This window comes from Tenrec ecaudatus, chromosome X (assembly GCF_050624435.1).
Source record: "Tenrec ecaudatus isolate mTenEca1 chromosome X, mTenEca1.hap1, whole genome shotgun sequence".
NCBI lineage: Eukaryota > Metazoa > Chordata > Mammalia > Afrosoricida > Tenrecidae > Tenrec > Tenrec ecaudatus.
This window is the reverse complement of record NC_134548.1, coordinates 72,858,412-72,878,639: the sequence shown is the minus strand read 5'-3', so window position 1 is coordinate 72,878,639 and position 20,228 is coordinate 72,858,412. Positions and strand designations below refer to the sequence as shown.

At 40.7% G+C, this 20,228-nt stretch overlaps 1 protein-coding gene and 1 pseudogene across 3 annotated transcripts in view; both read right to left on the bottom strand.

Moving 5' to 3' along the window:
- The window catches only part of MSN (moesin), a 202,830-nt gene that overhangs the window by 95,428 nt on the left and 87,174 nt on the right, over positions 1-20,228 (bottom strand). The gene's annotated exons all lie outside the window — the stretch shown is intronic.
- Positions 18,313-18,731, bottom strand: LOC142434686 (ubiquitin-conjugating enzyme E2 variant 1 pseudogene; annotated as a pseudogene).

The window sequence follows — 20,228 nt, the reverse complement described above, 5'->3', positions numbered from 1 at the left end:
AATCGGCAAGATTATCAAGGGATTACGAACAAAAAAATCCCCTGGGCCGGATGGCTTCACAGGAGAATACTAACAAGCATTCAGGGAAGAACTGACACCAATCCTATACAAATTCTTCCAGAGCATAGAAAAAGATGGAAAAGTCCCAAATTCCTTCTATGAATCTAGCATAGCTCTGATACCTAAACTGGGCATGGCTCACAAAATACTGGCCAATATAATACAAAAGTATATAAAACAAATAATTCACCATGACCAAGTGGAATTCATACCATGGATGCAGGGATGGCTCAACATATGAAAGACCTTTAGTATCATTTGCCATATTGACATGGAAATTTATAAGAACCACATGATAATATCGACAGATGCGGAAATAGCATTGGACGACATCCAACACTCATTCTTGTTTATTATTATAATCATTGTATTGGGGGCTCTTACAGCTTTTAAAAAATCATTTTATTGGGGGCCTGTACAACTTTTATCACAATCCATACATGCATCCATTGTGTCAAGCATTTTTGTACATTTGTTTCCCTCATCATTCTCAAACCATTTACTTTCTACTTGACCCATTGGTATCAGCTGTTCATTTTTCCCCCTCTACCCCCAACTCATTCTTTTTTAAGACACTCAAGAAGATAAGAATGGAAGACAAGTTCCTCAATATTACACAAGCTATATATGACAGACCAACAGCCAATGTGGTAGTCAATGGAGAAAAGATGAAAAAAATCCCTTTGAAACATGGGACCAGACAAGGATAACCCTTGTCCCCACTCTTATTTAACATTGTACTGGAGGTCCTAGCTAACAACATAATGCAAAGAAAAGGCATCAGAGGTATCCGTCTGGGTCAAGAAGAGGTAAACTATCATTATTCACAGATGATATGATTTTATATATGGAACATTCCAAAAGCTTCACAAGAAAAGTGCTGGAAACTATAGAACAGTGATTCTCAACCTTCCTAATGCTACACACTTTAATGCAGTTCCTCATGTTGTAGCCGACAGGAATTACCAAAACCTAAATGAAGGCAGACAATTATAGTGGGACAAAAGGAAAGTAAACGGAAATAGAAGAAAGAACTATGAGGCAAAGGACATTTATAGAGCTCTAAATACAGACATGTACATATATAAATATATTTTTATATAACGATGGAGAAATAGATCTATGTATGTATATCGATAAGTTAAGTATTAAGGTAGCAGATGGACATTAGGCCTCCACTCAAGTATTCTCTTAATGCAAGAATACTTTTTTCTAATAACCATGCATTCTGTGATGCTCACCTTCCCGACACAATCACTGAATACACAATGGATGCATAAGCAAATGTGAAGAAAGCTGATGGTGCCCTGCTATTAAAAGATATAGCATCTGGGGTCTTAAAGGCTTGAAGATAAACAACCAGCCATCTAGCTGAGAAGCAACAAAGCCCACGTCGAAGAAGCACACCAGCCTGTGTGATCATGAGGTGTGGATGGGATCAGGTATCAGACATTTCAGACTCGGAACAAAATATCATATCAATGGGAATGAGGAGTACGGAGTGGAGACCCAAAGTCCATCTGTAGACAATTGAACATCCCTTTATGGAAGGGTGACAGGGAAAAGATGAGCCATTCATGGTGCAGTATAACACTGATAGTACATAGAACTTTCCTCTAGTCTTTAATGACACTCCCAGCCAACTATCATGACCCCAATTCTACCTTGTTAATCAGGCTAGGACCAATAATGAGAGTAGTGATTCCAGGAGGGGAAGGGGAAGGTGGGAGGGGAGGAAGGGGAAATTGATCACAATGATTGACATTTAACCTCCTCCCTGGTGAACGGACAACAGAAAAGTGGGTGAGGGGAGACAGCATTCAGTGTAAGATATGAAAAAAAGTTTATAAATTAAGGGATCATGAGGGAGTGAGAGTGGGCGAGAGGGGAACGAGCTGATACCAGGGCTCAAGTAAAAAGAAAATGTTTTGAAAATGATGGTGGCGTCCATAGAGAGAACAACATGGCTGGCCCTACTATGAGACATGATGCCCCTCAGTGACTAAGGGCGATACAGGGGACAGCACCGGAGACACAGTGTGGGAATTGCACCTGACCTGATCCCACCACACCGAGGCAAATCACTGGGGGAATGCAGAGGAACAGCAAGTGAATGGAGTGGCAAGGTCCCCAGGGAATGCTGAAAGTGGACTTTGGGGCCAGGGCGTGGTGCCCTAACAGACTGGACTGGAAAACACTCCTAAGGGCGAGCAAACGATCCCTGAACTAACTACAAGCTTTTCTCTTGTGAACTGTTTTGTTCTGTTCTTTGTCAGTGGTTTGTTTTTGTTGTTTTGTTGTCTGGTTGTATACTGTTGCTTTGTTTTCCTCTGTCTAGTTTTCATGCATGTTAGTGACTCCACAGGTCTGTCTGAATAGGACAGGCTGGATGAACTATCTGGAGGAAAAACAACGGGACCGACAGTTCTGGGGGGACTTGGGGTGGGGGGGTAGGGGGGGTAAGGAAGTGGTGTTAACAAACCCAGGGACAAGGGAAAAACATGGGACCCCAAATGGTAGAGAAGGGGTAGTGGCAGGCCTGGTGGGAAATGATCAAGGGTAAGGTTGCTTAGAGAAGAGGTATACTCTAGCCCAGGTGGCGATGAAGCATGGTAGTAGGGCAGGAGGAAAGTCAAGGGAGATGGAGGAAAGAGCTAGGAGTCAAAGGGCATTCATGGAGGTCTAGACAAAGACATGTACAAGCAAATATATATAGGAGGATGGGGAAATAGATCTATGTGTCTATATTTATAGGTCAAGTATTAAGGTGGCGGAAGGACCTTGGGCCTCTACTCAAACACTCCCTCAATGCATGAATACCTTCTTTTATTAAATTGGAACTCTATGATGCTCACTCTCCCAACACAACGGCTGGAGCCAAAGTGGGTGAACAAGTAAATGTGGTGAAGAAAGCTGATGGTGCCCGGCTATCAAAAGAGATAGTGACTGGGGTCTTAAAGGCTTGAAGATAAACAAGTGGCCATCTAGCTCAGAAGCAACAAAGTCCACATGGAAGAACACACCAGCCTGTGTGATCGAGTGGTCCCAAAGGGATCAGTTACCAGGCATCAAAGAACAAAAAATCATATCATTGACTGCACACATCCATGATAGGATCGCTGAAGACAAATGGGTGCATAAGCAAATGTGGTGAAGAAAGCTGATGGTGCCCGGCTATCAAGAGAGATAGTGTCTGGGGTCTTAAAGGCCTGAAGGTGAACAAGCGGCCATCTAGCTCAGAAGCAAATAAGCCCACATAGAAGAAGCACACCGGTCAGTGCGATCACGAGGTGCCCAAAGGACCAGGTATAAGGCATCATGCAAAAAAAAAAAAAAAAAAGAGAAAAGTGTGTGTTTATGTATGTGTATATATGTGTATATGTATATGTATATATGTATATATATCATATTAAATGAAGGGGGAAGTGCAGAGTGGAGACCCAAGGCCCAAGTGTCAGCCAATGGAGATCCCCTCATAGAGGGGTTTAGGAGAGGAGATGGGTTAATTAGGGTGTGAGGTAGTATCGATGAAGAACACAGCTTTCTCCCAGATCCTGGATGCTTCCTCCCCCCAACTACCATGATCCGAATTCTACCTTGCAGGGCTGGATAGGACAGAGGCTGTACACTGGTACATATGAGGGCTGGAGGTACAGGGAATCCAGGGTGGATGATACCTTCAGGACCAAGGGTGTGAGGGACGATGCTGGGAGAGTGGAGGGTGAGTGGGTTGGAAAGGGGGAACTGATTACAAGGATCCACATGTGACCTCTTCCCTGGGAGAGGGACAGCAGAGAAGGGGGGAAGGGAGACTCCGGATAGGGCAAGATATGACAAAATAACGATGTATAAATTACCAAGGGCACATGAGGGAGGAGGGAATGGGGAGGGAGTGGAAAAAAAAGAGGACCTGATGCAAGGGGCTTAAGTGGAGAGCAAATGCCTTGAGAATGATTGGGGCAGGGAATGTATGGATGCGCTTTATACAACTGATGTATGTATATGTATGAACTGTGAAAAGAATTGTATGAGCCCCAATAAATTGTTAAAAAAAAAAAGAAAATGATGGTGGCAACATATGCACAAATGTGCTTGACACAATGGATGGATGGATGGATTGTGATAAGAGCTGTAATAGCCCCCAATAAAATGATTTTAAAAAACAGCAATAAAACCAAGAAATATATCATGATGTCGAGGGAACTGAAACCCACTATACGGTTTAAAGTTAGTCAATCAAACAGGGACAAAATTATATGAGTTTACTACTATAAGGATAAACAACTATTGGAAATCAACCATCTGTGTTCAAGTCATCTAATCTTATAATCTAGTCTCCCAAGCAATGGAGTAGAAAACCTGCCTAGCCTTCATGAAACCTGTGTAAAAACAATTATATGTACAACTTAAAATCCACTTTAACAGAGGAGGCCTCCCATCAACTGTGATCATTTTTCAAGATGTGGTGAGAGAATGAAGACCATTTAGTTGCTACCATACAAAATTGTGCTAATGTCACCCCATATTAACAGACAGTGCTATCAGAGTGATAATAGAATCTTACTGGAATTTCAAGTTAAGATAGGTGAGGGGACATGTATGTCAAAGATAAGGCAATGACATTTCTGTTGGTGGGTAAACCAAGAGTAGTAACCTCTCATCAAGGGGGAAAAAACCCTAGTTGCTACCATACAAAATTGTGCTAATGTCACCCCATATTAACAGACAGTGCTATCAGAGTGATAATAGAATCTTACTGGAATTTCAAGTTAAGATAGGTGAGGGGACATGTATGTCAAAGATAAGGCAATGACATTTCTGTTGGTGGGTAAACCAAGAGTAGTAACCTCTCATCAAGGGGGAAAAAACCCTAAAATATTGTTAACAATACTAATATAGAACCCAAGGGGAGAACACACGCCAGGTACTATGTTCCTAATTGGATATGTTTAACCTTGTTTATATCCATCCCTTGGTGACACTGTCCTTATTACTGGGACTTTAGATTCTATTCTTTTAAAGGGCACAGCATCTTTCACAGGCCATACCAAACGGACTCGATGTGCAAACCCCACTAAGTGAATGAGGCTTTCCTTCAAACTCACCTGTAGCCCTTGGACTTAAAGTTGAAACTCCATAGGGTAAGAAAAGGCAGATGACTGCTATCTCAAGGTTATAGAAATGGAAATTGCTGGGCTTTGGTTTGGAACGCTTACCTTGAGAATGCTAGATGAATGGTGGCCAGGAACTACCATACAATTACTATTTTATTGCCTTCTTTATTTTGTTTTGATACATATTCATCTAGTAGGCATGGCTCTATCTTTGTGAATGAATGTTACTGAAATTTTTTGCCTTATCCCAACCTCTTTTTGTGCAAATAGTTCACAGTCACTTGAGTTTAATCTTTACAAGTCAGTAATTTAAGTATTGCAGTTTATAGCTGACCATTCATAGGCTACACCAGTAGGATTCAATATGGTATTCCCAGTAAGTGAACTGGGCTTTACCTCAAACAGTTGTATCAGATTTAAGAAACTGACCCTTGGACTTTAGGATGAAACATCCTAGTTTGCAAATTAGTATATAACTATGAGGCCAAGGTTAAGAAATTAGTGGATGTTGGATTTTGGTTCGGAACTTTTACTTTGAGGGTGCCCAATAAATGGTGGCCCAGGACTATCATATATTTACTATTTTAATGTTGTCCTTGCTTTCTTTGGACATGCATTAGTCTTTTAGGCATGGTTCTGCCTTTTTGAATATGTTATTGAAAGTTTGCCCTGTCACCCACCTCTACTTTGTGTGTAAATAGTGTCCTCTCATATAAGTATTTAATCTGTACAAGTCAACAATCCATGTATTATCGTCTAAAAAGCAGGCCTATACATGTATAATTTTCATTTCTCAACAGTGTTTTAAATTCTATACCATTGACTAAATTAATGACATTGTCAATAGAATCAGAACATAGAATAGAAAAGACAATAAAGAAGGAATCCGCTTCCCATTTCAAAGGAAGAAATCATGGAAACTTTATTTATAGCTTCAAAACAATGTCACATATTGAAAGCCTAATGAATGGAAGCAGAACATGGTCAGATATCAGGCTGGAGCATGGGCCCCTCAGGTCAGAGGGCACGCAAAATGAATTGAAGAAGAGCTGCTTTCTCAGAGAGGAGTCAACCATGGTGACATGAGTCCAGGAATGCTTGTGGAGTGGGACCTTTATAATATTCATTTGCTGACAGTCACAATTCAAGGTAAGAAGAATGGAAGAAGCACACCAGCCTGTGAGATCACGAGGCGTCAAAGGGATCAGACATCAGGCATCAAAGACCAAAAAAATTCATAGCATTTGAATGAGGAGGAGTGCAGAATGGGGACCCAGGCCCATTTGTGGGCAATTGGACATCCCCTTGGAGAAAGGCCGTGGGGAGAAGACACCAGTCAGAGTGCAGTGTAGCAATGATAAAACATACAATTTTCCCGTAGTTCTTGAATGCTTCCTACCCCCACTATCATGATCCCAATTCTACCTTACAAATCCGGCTGGATCGGAGGATGTACACTGGTATAGATAGGAACTGGAAACACAGGGAATCAGGACCAGTGGTGAGAGTGCAATACCAGGAGGGTGGAGGGAAAATGAGCGAGAAAGGGGGAACAGATTACAAGGATCTAAATATAACCTCCTCCCTGGGGCACGGACAACAGAGAAGTGGGTGAAGGGAGACATCGGATGGTGTAAGATACGACAAAATAATAATAATTTATAAATTTTCAAGGGTTCATGAGGGAGGAGGGAGTATGGAGGGAGGGGAAAAATGAGGAGTCAAGGGCTCAAGTAGAAAGCAAATGTTTTGAGAATGATAAGGGAAACAAATGTTAAAAAGTGCTTGACACAATGGATGGATGGATGGATGCATTGTGATAAGAGTTGTACAAGTCCCCAATAAAATGATTTTTAAAAAAGAGAGAAGAAATAACTGAGAAATCTGCTAATGATTAGAACTAAGAATGGGCAAAATTTAAATCTAGGAAATATTGAAGTAATCAAAGATAAACTGGAAGACATAAAAATCCATAACATAGGCATTACTCAGATGAAATGGAATAGTATCAGTTATTTTGAATCAGGAAATCATTTGATTTACTATGCTGGAATAACACAATCAAGAGGAATGGCATGACATTCATTTTCAAAAAGGAAGTTTCAGAGTCTGTCTTGAAGTACAATGCTATATGTGATGGCATTCTATCCATACACTTTCAAGGAAATCCAATCAATACAACTATTATTCAAATTTATGCACCAACCAGAAAAGCGAGGGATGAAGAAATTGAAGAATTCTTCCTACAACTTTAGTCAGAAATGGATCAAATATACAATCAAGATGCATTGATAATTTTTGGTCATCAGAATGCAAAACTTAGAAACAAACAGGAAGGAACAGTAGCTAGAAAATACAGAGTTGGTAATAGAACAAAGCTGGAGATGACATGATAGAACTTTGCATAATCGATAACTTCTTCATCACAAATACTTATTTTCAACAACACAAAAGGTGATTATACACATGAGCTTCTCCAGATTGAATACACAGAAATCAAATTGACTAAATCTCTGGGTAAAGATATTGAAGAAGCTCCAATATCAGCAGCTAAAACCAAGCGAGGTGCTGACTATGGAACAGACCATCAATTGCTCATATGTAAGTTCAGGGTAAAACTGAAGGAAGTTCAAACAAGTACATGAAGGCCAAAATATGATCTAAATTTCTAGAACATCTCAAGAACAAATCTGGCACATTGTACATTAATGACAACAGGCCCAATGAGCTGTGGGAGGACAGCAAGAACGTCATTCATGAAGAAAGCAAAGGGTCTCTAAAAAGATAGGAAAGAAAAAAAATTAAAGTGGAATTCTGAAGCAACTGCAAAACTTGCTCATAATCAGAGTACCTAAGGCAAACTGAAGAAAGCTGAATAGAAAATTTCAAAGGGCATCTTGTGAAGACAAAGACAAATATAATGAAATGCACAATGACCTAAAATTAGAAAAACAAAAGGGAAGAAAGTGCTTAGCATACCTTAACCAGAAAGAACTCAAGGAAAAGTCATGCCTGGAGTAGCGATTCTGAAAGAGTACATGGGTAAAATATTGAATGATGAAGGAAGCATCAAAAGAAGATGGAAAAAATACAATCACTGCACCAAGAAGAACTGGTGGACACTCCACTATTTCAGGAGGTAGCACATAAGAAAAAACAAATAAACAATGGTACTAAAAAAAGTTCAAGCTGCACTGAAAGAATTAGCCAAAACAAAACTTCAGAAATTGATGGGACATCCATCGAAGTGTTGCAACAAGCTATGAAACATAGGCAGTAATTACTCATCTATGCCAAGTATTTTAAAGACAGCTACTTGGTCAACTGCCTGGAAGACAGCAATATTTGTAGATATTCCAAAGAAAAGTGACCCAGTAGAATGTTCAAACTATACAACAATGTCATTGTTATCACATGCAAGTAAAATTTTGCTGAAGATGGTCCTACAACAATTTCAGCAGTACATTGACAGGGTGGTGACAATTTCAGCAGTACATTGACAGGGTGGTGCCAGAGGTTCAGGCTGGATTTAGAAGAAGATGTGGAACAAAGGATAACATTGCTGATGTCAAATGGATCTTGGCTGAAATCAGAAAACAAATGTTCACTTCTGTTTTATTGAACATACATTCTATTGTGGAATCATAACTACCTTTAGAAGGGTGAGAATTCACTGTGCTCCTGAAGAACTTAAACATGTATCAAGAGGCAGTTGTGCAAACACAAAGGAAGACTACATAGTTTAAAATCTCAGGAAAGGTGTGTGTCACAGTTGTATCATATCACCATATTTATTCAATCGATATGCTGAAGTAATAATTAGAGCATCTGGTTTAGGGGGAGGCCTATTAACAACCTGTGATATGCAAATGGCACAAATTTGCTTGCTGAAAGTGAGGAAGATTTGAAGCACTTGCTGATGAAGCTCAAGTATTGCTGCCTTTGGTACGGAGTACGACTGAATGTAAAGAAGACTAAAATTCTCACAACTGGATCAACAGGTAATATCATGATCTATGGAGAAAATAATGATGCTGTCAAAGATTTCAACTTGCTGGATTCGCAATTAAAGCAGCAGTCAAGAGATCAAAGGATGCATCACATTGTGTGAACCTGCTGCACAAGACCTTTATAGAGTGCTGGAAAGCAAGGAGGCCTAACAGGCACCTAGTACAAGCCATCATATTTTCAATTGCCTCATATGCATGTGAAAGTTGGATACTGAATAAGCCAGTTGGAACAAGAATACATGCATATGAATTATGTTACTGGCAAGAATGTTCCATGTACCATGGGCTGCGAAAGGACAAACAAATCTGTCTTAGAAGAAGTACAACCAGAATATTCCTTAAAAGCAATGATAGGGAAACTCTCACAAATTTTGACACATTTTCGAAATATGAAGCAGGACATCATGCTTGGTAAAATAAGGGGAGCACAAAAAAAGTCCCTGAAAAGACGGATCGACACAGTGGCTGCAACAATGGACTCAAACATAAGAACAATTATGGGAATAGTACAGGCCTGGGCAATGTTTTCCTTTGTTGTACATAGGGTTGTTAAGAGTCAGAACCAACTCAATGGCACCTAACAACTACATCAGTAGAGTAATCTATGCCTCGGGGAAATGAACTATACTGTTCACTATCATAAACTGATAATGAGGTCTCTAAAGTGAACCCAGGACCTATTAAAACCATAGATATATGAATTGATTTGGGGCTCACACTTAATTCTAGCCCCAAGATAAGAAAATTATTTCTTTTTTTCCAGTGTATGAGATTAGAATTGTACTACAAAATTTGTTATTTTAACTGACTAAACTAACATTTACATTCAAAAGATAAATAAAACTAAGGCAAGTATGCAGGTCATCTTTAGCTTTGTGCTCTTCCCTATAAAATCCTGATAGCTCATTCTGATTCTAGTGTAATATATATATATTTTTTTTTTATTTAAAGATCATTTTACTGGGGCTCTTACAGCTCTTAAAACAATCTATACTTCAATTGTATCAAGCATATTTGTACATGTTACCATCATCATTTTCTAAACATTTACTTTCTTTTTTTTATTATTTTAACAATTTATTGGGGCTGAGACAATTCTTTTCACAGTTCATACATATACATACATCAATTGTATAAAGCACATCTGTACAGTCTTTGCCCTAATCATTTTTTTCTCTTTTCTTCTTTTACATTTTATTAGGGACTCAAACAACTCTTACCACAATCCATACATATACATACATCAATTGTATAAAGCACATCCATACATTCCCTGCCCCAATCATTCTCAAAGCATTTGCTCTCCACTTAAGCCCCTTGCATCAGGTCCTCTTTTTTCCCCCCCTCCCTCCCCATCCCCCCCTCCCTCATATGCCCTTGGTAATTTATACATCGTTATTTTGTCATATCTTGCTAAACATTTACTTTCTATTTGAGCCCTTGGTATCAGCTCCTCTTCCCTTCCCCTTCATCTCCCCTTGATAAATTATACTTGTAAATTATTATTATTTTTGTATCTTACACCAACCACTGTCTCCCTTCACAAATGTTTCTGTTGTCCATCCCCTTGGCGGGAGGAGCAGGCGGGGTGGCAGTCTGTATTGATCATTGTGATCGGTTTCCCCTTCCTCCCCTCCTCCCCGCACCTTCCAGTATCGCTACTCCCATTTCTGTTCCTGAGGGGTTTATCTGACCTGGATTCCGTGTGTAGTGAGCTTTTATCTGTACAAGTGTATATGCTCCGGTCTAGCCAGAACTGAAAGGCAGGAATGGGGTTATGATAGTGGGGGGTGAGGAAGCCTCAAAGAACCAGAGGAATATTGTATGTTTCATCAGTGCTACACTATGCCATGGTTGACTTATCCCTTCCTTGTGATCCTTTTGTGAGGGGATGTCCTATTGTCTACAGATGAGTTTTGGGTCTCTGCTCTGACCCCCCCCCTCGTTATCAATAATATGTATTTTTGTTTGTTTGGGGTCTTCGAATGCCTGTTACTTGAGCCCATGGACACCATGATTGTACAGGCTGATGTGCTTCTTCCATGTGGGCTTGTTCTTTCTCTGCTAGTTGGCTGCTTTTCTAACTTCAAGAGTCTAAGACTGTGTCTTTTTTTTTCCTGCTTATGAAATAGCTCTTTTATTGTCAGGGGCATGGAAACCCAAACTGACCTATCTCCTCTATTTGCCTAGTCTAACTCAATCATTTGGTGGGAGTTAGAGATAGAAAAGCCATGTGAAATGTTTGCACTTCATCATATGTATGATTTATGATGCTGTATCTTTTGATAGCCAGATACCATAAGCTTTCTTCACCATATTTGCTTATGCACCCATTTTATCTTCAGCAATCATGTCGAGAGGGTTAGTATCACAGAATGCCAAGCTGTTAGAACAAAGTGTTCTTGTGTTGAGGGAGGGCCTAAGCAGAGGTCCAAAGTCCATTCACTCCCTCAATGTACTGACATACATACATAGGCCCATACCTCTATTTTATGAATTAATATATTTACATATATGTATACACCTATGTTTATACATCTATCCATAGCTTTCTTTCCTAGAGCTTCCCTCTGTTTCCTTTTATCTTCCTCCTGCCCCACCATCATGCTTGGCCTTCTTCTGACTCTTAGTAATTCCTCTCAGCTAGACTGCTGTTGCTCCACTACCACTGGGATCTCTATATCCTCCTCATTGTTGATTTGGACTCCCTAGTTGTTCCCCGGTCTATGGGGTTGTTTGCTCAACACTCCCTTTCCTTGCCTCCTCCTCCCAACAATTCCCTCCGGGATGTCAGTCCCAATGCTTTTTCCCCCCGGGTTTGCTCCCCATGCCAACATTAAATAGGTAGGCAAAACAGTAAAAGAGACAAAACAAAAAATTGAATAAAAATAGAAAAAAATAGCAACCCCCCCCCAAAAAAAAGGCATATATAATTCCAGGTCTGTCTGCTGACCTTTATCACTATCTCCCCATAGGTCTTGGGAGGTTCCAGGAACTGCCCCTCCTAGGCTGAAGTATATTTTGGGGGCTCCTCGGGAGGGTTGTGGCTTGTGCTTCCACTGCTGATCTGTTATGTTCTCTTCTTGATTTGCCCCACTATGGAGGGGAGAGGTGTCAAACTGCAGACTCACTACTCGCCGTGTGTACCCAATATTGTGCTCTGTCACGGTATGCTCCAAAACTATGTAACACTTCACGAATTTTTGCTTCTTAACTAAGTATCAGATAAGTAAAGATTTACAGTCTTAGAAAGCCACAGTGGGGGTCACTATGAATCAGCCTTGACTAGATGGCAGTGAATTTTTGTTTTTTAGGTAAGGATCCAAGATTGCTTCTGATAGTTGGATCACAGATCTCCTCAAGAATCCAGATCCTCAAAAAAACCTGAAAAGATGGGTCACTCAGACACCAACTAATGCATATTTGGAAAGGCCCTTTTTTCCTGTCTTACTTTCTACCCTCACAACAGTGAAAGTTCCTGAAATGCCCAGTTGGTTCTATTGTACCCATATGAAGCCTAATGTATCCACAGACATCAGCAGCCAAGAGGAAGAGGCTACCGCAGCAGAGGACTCTGTATCACAAAGCACCTTGACCTAAACCAGTGAACCAGTTTAGAGGCCAAAGCATCTTTTCAAGAATGAAAAGTACTCCTACAACCACATTGAACACCTCTCTGCCTCTGCTCCCTGTTTTTAGCCTGAAAGAAAGATGTTTCTTTGGAAGAAAATTACCCTTTTTTCTCTTGATAGCAGGACTTGTCATTGTGAGCTTTGGTCCTTATATAAATAAGTTTCTTTTGTCTCTCCTAGCTGCAGTTAAGCTTCAAATGTTCATGAAAATTAGATCCTACACATTCCTCATACCAGCAATTTCAACTCCTGAAGAACTGTCAAATGATTTCAACCCCCTTGATTAACACCATCTTATGTCAATTCTGACTCCAGTGAGAGGGCACCCTTCCCCTGGACAGATAGCAGGACCAAAATCACTCAGAAAGAAGTAACTCCAGAAGAAAGATCACCAGCACAATTCCCAAAATGAGTTTTGGTCCCAATCTCTTGAGAGGGGAAATGTTAGGTAGCTAAATAGTTTAGAGCCAGGGGAGTGGGATACTGGGAATGAGGAATTGACTAGTAAAACAACCCCAACGAAGCAAAACAATTGACTAGCAAAACAACCATCTAGAAATTGAATGGCAAAGAAGCTGGGTCAATAATAACTAGAAATTTCTCAACAAAAGCAACCCCAAATAAGCTAAGCAAATATAATCTAAAAATTGACAAGCAAAACAAATGCAAACCCTTTTTAAGTAGGGCAAGGAATATACCAGGGAAACCCCTCAGGCAAGTAGGTCACTCACATCTCTTTCCTGAGCTACTTGCTTGGTATGCTAAAATTCCTATGCTTTGATGAACCTCTATACTTTTACTTTCAATAAAAAAGTTTTCTATGCTTTGCCACAGGCTTTGTCTCTTGACTGAATCCTTATCACAAGAAGACTGAGAACCAAGGATTAGAACCAGACTGTGACCCATCATCACAAAAATTTGACCCTACACCACCAAACCAAGGAACCAAATGCCATGAGGTGTTTGTTCTTGTTGTAAATGTATCTTTTATGCAGTTCTGCCAATTTAGCATGTTACAAGTGTACACCGTAGTGACAGTACTTATAATAATCACCTGTGGAAACCTACTTTCAATGGGGTCATTATTACAAAAGCACTAACAACCCTGCTTTCCACTCACCTCCCATCTTTGGTAGCCACTAATAAACTTTGAGCTTTTTTGAATTAAAAAAAATTTTATTGGGGGCTCTTACTGCTCTTGTCACAATCCATACATATATCTATTTTGTCAATCTTTGAGCTTTATACATTTGCCTTTCTCTTACATTTTTATCTAAGTGAAATCATAGAATATTTGTTCTTTTTGTGATTGACTCATTTTACTAAGCACAAAGCATTCAAGTTCTATCCATATAGTAGCATGTCTCAAGACTATTTAATTTATCCTACAGGCTGAGTGGTATTGCCTGTGTATATGGATGATGAGTTGTTTATCCATTCATCTGTTGGTGAGCATTTAGATTATTCCCACCTTATTGCTTCAATGAACATTAGTATACGAGTCATTAAAGTTTTTAAATAAATGAACAAAATGTTCCACTTTCATGAACTGAAGATTTAATATTACTAAGATGTCAATAGTACCCAGAGTATGATGGATATGTGTATTCAATGCAATCTAAGTCAAATTCCAACAGCATTCTTCAAAGAAATGAAAAAAATCAATCCTTAAGTTTATATGAAATGATGAGAGGCTCTAAATAGCTCAAGCAAAGTTAAAAGAAGAAAACACATGAGGATTTACACTTCCTGTTTTAAAACTACAATAACCAAAATAGCCTAGCTCTATTATTATGAAAGACTGACCAATGAAATAGTGTGGGAAAAAAGGCAAGGGTAGGTAGAAGAAGAGAGGCCAGAGGCAGGACTACCTACCAGGGCAACCACAGACCTTCAGTCTCTTCTCTAGCTACAGTCACCACAATATCATCCATACTGCCTTTCATCATCCTATAGACATATACCCTTTATTTAGGTACCCAGTATTTCCTGTTGCTAGGAACTGAGCCAGGACACAAGTGGCTGTTTTCCTTAAGATGGAAAACAAGGATTGCTTTAATTAGACAATCTCTTGGCTAGACAGCATTCCTCACTGACTCACTTCCCAGCAAGTCAGTCCCTTCCCTGTTGACTTGGAAGTGATATTTAGTATATTTATCTGTTTTTACCTTTTCCTGTCCATTTCCACACCTTCTATGCAGACAGCCAGGCCTGTCTGGGGTTAGTTAACCTTTCATATGCTTGTGTCTTTCCCTGTATTTTCTAGGAAGAAAAAACACCCATACAGCCTACTCCTTAATTGGTCAGCAATGGTTCTTCCACCACTCTAATGACTGCAGAGGGCATGATGAACAAGGATTCCCTTTTGTTTGATTTGGTCTAGCCCTGCCTTCCACAAGCTCCCCAAAAATAGCTCAACTAGGAGAAAAGACATACTACTCCAATTATCATATATTTTGGACCTCAACCCCTCTTAGCCAATGAGAACAAAATCACTTTGTCATTAGGAGAGGAGAGCTCAGAAAAGATGCCAAGCAGAAGAGGTCAGCAACGGTTATGCCACTTTTGAAAAATGCAGCTTCTCGGGGTGGGGAGAAACCGAGTGGATGGTATGGGGGGAACAGAGCACTAACCTACCCAGGGGAGAGTATTGGCTGTGTCACCACAGAACTGGAACATGCATACGGACCCCACCATGACACACCAAACCAGGAAGGCAACGTAAAGTACGGAGGATTACACAAAGAGACTGGACCATACGCTGGCCCAATCCAGAATTAGCCTGACCCCCACAATCGAAGGGAGTACCACAGAAAATGAAAATAGATCATGTGGTGTGGGAAAGGAACTGACCTACCACACCACACCCAGAAGGAAGCTGAAACAAAGGAAGAAGGAAGAACAGAGTGGAGTACACCTGGGCCCACCAAGCTCAGAGGACGATAGCCCGGCTTGGAGGGCCCAATGTACAGAGAGGACCATACAGCTGGCCACACTACGAGATGCGACATCCTGCACCGACCCATGACCCTACACAGAACAGGACTTGAGCTGACCCCACCACACCGAGGCAAACACTGGGGGTGTGCAATGGAGCAGCGGGGGAAGCAGAGCAAAGAGATCCCGAGGGAGTATAAAGGATGGACTTTGGTGCCAGGACATGGCACCCCACAAGACTCATCCGGAAAACACTCCTAAAGGCCAACAAACAGACCTCGAACTACTAACAGAATTTTTTTTCTTTTGTTGCTGTCTTTTTGTTTTGTTTTTCTTTTTTTTATCTTATAAATTTTGTATATTAGTGGCTTTTTTGTCTATCAGCATGTCGGTGTTGCTGCTGTTGAAGCCATGTTCTTATGTGCCACTCAGGTGCTGTCAAAGCTATCTGCATTTGTATTCACATATTACTATACCAGCAGGTCCACCTAGATAGGATAGGCTGGACAAACGATGAGAGAAGAAAGTCACGGGACCAACAGTCCCGGAGGGACATGAGAGCGTGGGAGGTAGGGGAAGGGAGGAGGTGTTGGCCAACACAGGGACAAGGGAAAATCAAGTGGTTCAAAACCAGTGTCAGGGAGGGGAAGGGAGGACTGGTAGGGAGTGACCAAGGGTGAGGTAACTGAGAGGAATTACTGAAACCAGAATGAAGGCTGAACATGGTAGTGGGACGGGAGGGAAGCATAAGGAAATAGAGGAAAGGAGTAGGAAGCAAAGGGCATGCATAGAAGCCTAAATACAGACATGTACATATGTAAATATATTTATGATTATGGGGGAAATAGACCTATGTACATATATTTATATATGTAGGGTAGCAGGTGGATATTGGGCCTCCTCGTGCACACTTCCTCAATACAATAGCACCTTGCCCAGCAAAATGGTCATTCCATGATACCCACCTTCCCAACATGATCACTGAAGACAGACATGTGTATAAGCAAACGTGGTAAAGAAAGCTGATGGTGCCCGGCTATCAAAAAGATATAGCATCTGGGGTCTTAAAGGCTTGAAGGCAAACAAGCAGCCATCTAGCTCGGAAGCAACAAAGCCCACAGAGAAGAAGCACACAGCCCAAGTGAATACAAGGTGTTGAACGGACCAGGTAGCAGACATCAAGGAAGAAAAACCATCATTGTGTGATCACCTTCCTCACATAAATGCTGAAGACGAATGTGTGCATAAGCAAGTGTGGCGAAGAAGGCTGATGGTGCTTGGTTATTGAGAGATATAGCATCCAGGGACTTAAAGGCTTGAAAGTGAACAAGCGGCCATCATCCCAGAAGCAACAAAGCCCACATGGAAGCAGCACACCAACATGTGTGATCATGAAGGGCAGAGGGGACCAGTTTTCAAACAACAAAAGCAGGGGGGGAAATCACATCACCGTGAATGAGGGGAGTGCGTGATGGGGACCCATGACCATCTGTAGACAGCTGGACATCCCTTGCAGAGGGGTAGTGGGGAGGAAATCAGTCACTCAGAGTTCAGTGTAGCAAAAACGAAACTCAAAACCTTCCTCTAGTTCTTGAATGCTCCCCCCCCCACCCCCAATTATCATGATCCCAATTCTGCCTTGGGAACCTGGTTAGAACAGAGGATGCACAGCGGTGCAGTAGGGATCTGGAAACACAGGGAATCTAGGACGGATGAACCCCTCAGGACCAGCGGGGAGAGTGGCAACATGGGGAGGGAAGGGGGAGTAGAAAGGGAGAACCGATCTCGGGGATCTATATGTAACCTCCTCTCTGGGGGATGGGCAATGGGAAGGTGGGTGAGGGGAGACGCTGGGCAGTGTAAGATGAGATAAAATAATAATTTATAAACTATTAAGGGTTCATGGGGGAGGGGGGAGCCAGGAGGGAGGGGGAGGGAAGAAAAGGAAAACATGCTGATTCCAGGAACCCAAGTGGAAGGCGAATTTTGAGAATGACGAGGGCAACGAATGTATAAGGGTGGTTTACTCAATTGGTGTATGTATGGATTGTGATAAGAGTTGTATGAGCCCCAATAAAATCATTTATTAAATTTAACAAAGAAAAAGAAAAATGCAGCTTCATTCATCTAGTATTAATTACATGGCACTGCCTTTTGTTCAATGTCAGATCCAGGTTGAGTTTCTCTCTTTTTTTATTACTTGCAACTCAGAAAGAAAACTAATTCTTTACTGTCTGCACAGTAAAGAATTGCTTTACTGTGCTGGTGCTGCTTTCTAATCTGGCTTTCAATAGAGAAATGTCATTTGTTTTTGTTTTTTGTGTTAGAGCACACCTTATATATTTCAAATGGACAAAACATTAGTATAATGTACAGTATGTATAGTGTCTTAAGATAACTTCCCCTTGAATGGGAGATTCCTGTTCAGTACTTTGAGGTTTACAAAACGTTATCTAAAAAATATACTACAGTGGAAAAGGAAGATTGTTAAATCGAATGGGGGAGGGGAGGGCCTGTGGTTTTTCTTGGTGATTATTGTGCAGTCAAAATTTACTTGCTTTACTTGCTGTAACACTGTCCTTCGGGTGGCTGAGGGAGTTTCATATTTTCTTTACACATCATTAGGTGCCGGAGCTCTTGCAGGACAACTTTGATACTATAGGAATTCTGCCATTTCCCTAGCACTAATATGGTTCTTGGGTCCACCACTCCATTAAAACTATTGACGCCATTCATATTAATTTTTGTTACAAATCTTACAAAGTGGGGCGCTTCTGGGTATTTAGGTCTACATTCTATTTTAAGGTTGTATAACCGGTTTTCATAAATTGTTCTCGGAGGCCCAATTATCATCCTTATGCATCTGAGTCATGTCTCTGTCATCTTCTAGACCCCACCTAACTGTGCCATATCCTTTCTGGCCTTTTTTGTTCATCCAACTGTCGGAAATTGCGAGAGACTTTTACTCCCAAGGCCATGGTGGCTGCCTCCTTGAATCACTGTTGCTCAAAGGCTCGAGAGAAGTCTTAACCTTTAGGCTCAGCAACATTCATGACCACCCATTCTAGAGAGGATGAATCTTTTTATAGCAACAAGGAAAGAAACTCAAGAGTCCTTGTTTCTGGAGCAGCTTCATTTGCTATAACTTGGATAACAATGATGTGTTAGGAACAATTTGGATAGCCTCCAAGGGGTGCAACTACGATTCAAGCTGGGGGTTGGAGAAGGGTGTTTGTGTGTGTGTGTGTGTAATATGCAGGGAATTTGAGTAAACGGCTTTGTATCTATACAGCCAAGAACAGCAGATTCCTTCAATTCCCATAAAATTCTGAAGTGGCTAAAATAAAGGAGGAAAGGGCCCACTGTTCAGCAAGTATATCTCCCAAATGGACAAAGCTTCCTCTGCGACCACACCCAGCCGGGCTTGTTCTCTCACTTCACTTTCCTGTTTGACCCAACTTCCTGCTTGTAAATTTCACAGGAAGTACTTGTAGACTGGAAACATAGACCATTTGCAGCTATTAGATGATGCCAGGTCTGTCCAGGGCACCAAAAAAGGTCTCTACACCCTCTGATCATAAATATACTGTGACTTTCAGCACTATTATCTCTAAAGCACACTCAGGTTAAGCCAAGACCCAAGAGTCTGATCCCTTGACCTGCTCTGTCCTTTATCCCTGGGTGTCAAAATTGCTAAAGTAGGATCAGCCTACTTACGCAAGGGTAGGGATAAGTGAAAACTCCATTTACAACCTTTGTTTCAGCTGCCTTTCTATCTTATAATGAGCCAAAGAGTATTTGGGGTTCCTACAAATTTAGACCTCTTATCTCAGAAATAAGTTCTCAGTTCTTTTAGGAGAAAAGTGTAGTGTAATAGGAAGAAGTTTTGAAACTTCCATGACCTTCCTATTTCTGAGCCTGTTTCCTAATGTATAAAATGAGTCAATAACACCAACCCCATTGTAAAATTATATAGAAATTAACTTAATAGACATGAAAGTGCTTGGCACATCATAGGTAGGAATATGATCATTAGAAACTCCCTTTTTAGCCATAATATTACACAAATACCCTATCTCTCTTACGAAAAGATTAAAAATAAAAACCTATTTCACTGCAGAGGACTAGGATTTGCTCTAAAACACTCCTTAAAACCTTCAAAGGAGGATTAATATAATGGAAAACTCACATTGTAAATGCTATTGTACAGTATATACTTGTAAAAATTTGAATTGGAAAAAGTTACATGATAGATATATTTATTGATAACAACAACCAAAAGAGTAGCTGCTGGTTTGGTTTCTTAGTTTGGAGGTTTAGGATCATGGTTTCATCATATATCCCAGGTAATTGGCCTAATATTATATTTAGTGCTTCTGTCTCATATTTTCTGTGTAGTACCTGAAGACGTAAAAGCTTGCAAGCAGAAGTCCAAAGCTCTCTTCAGCAGGAGCAACAGAGGAAGAAGGAGACTC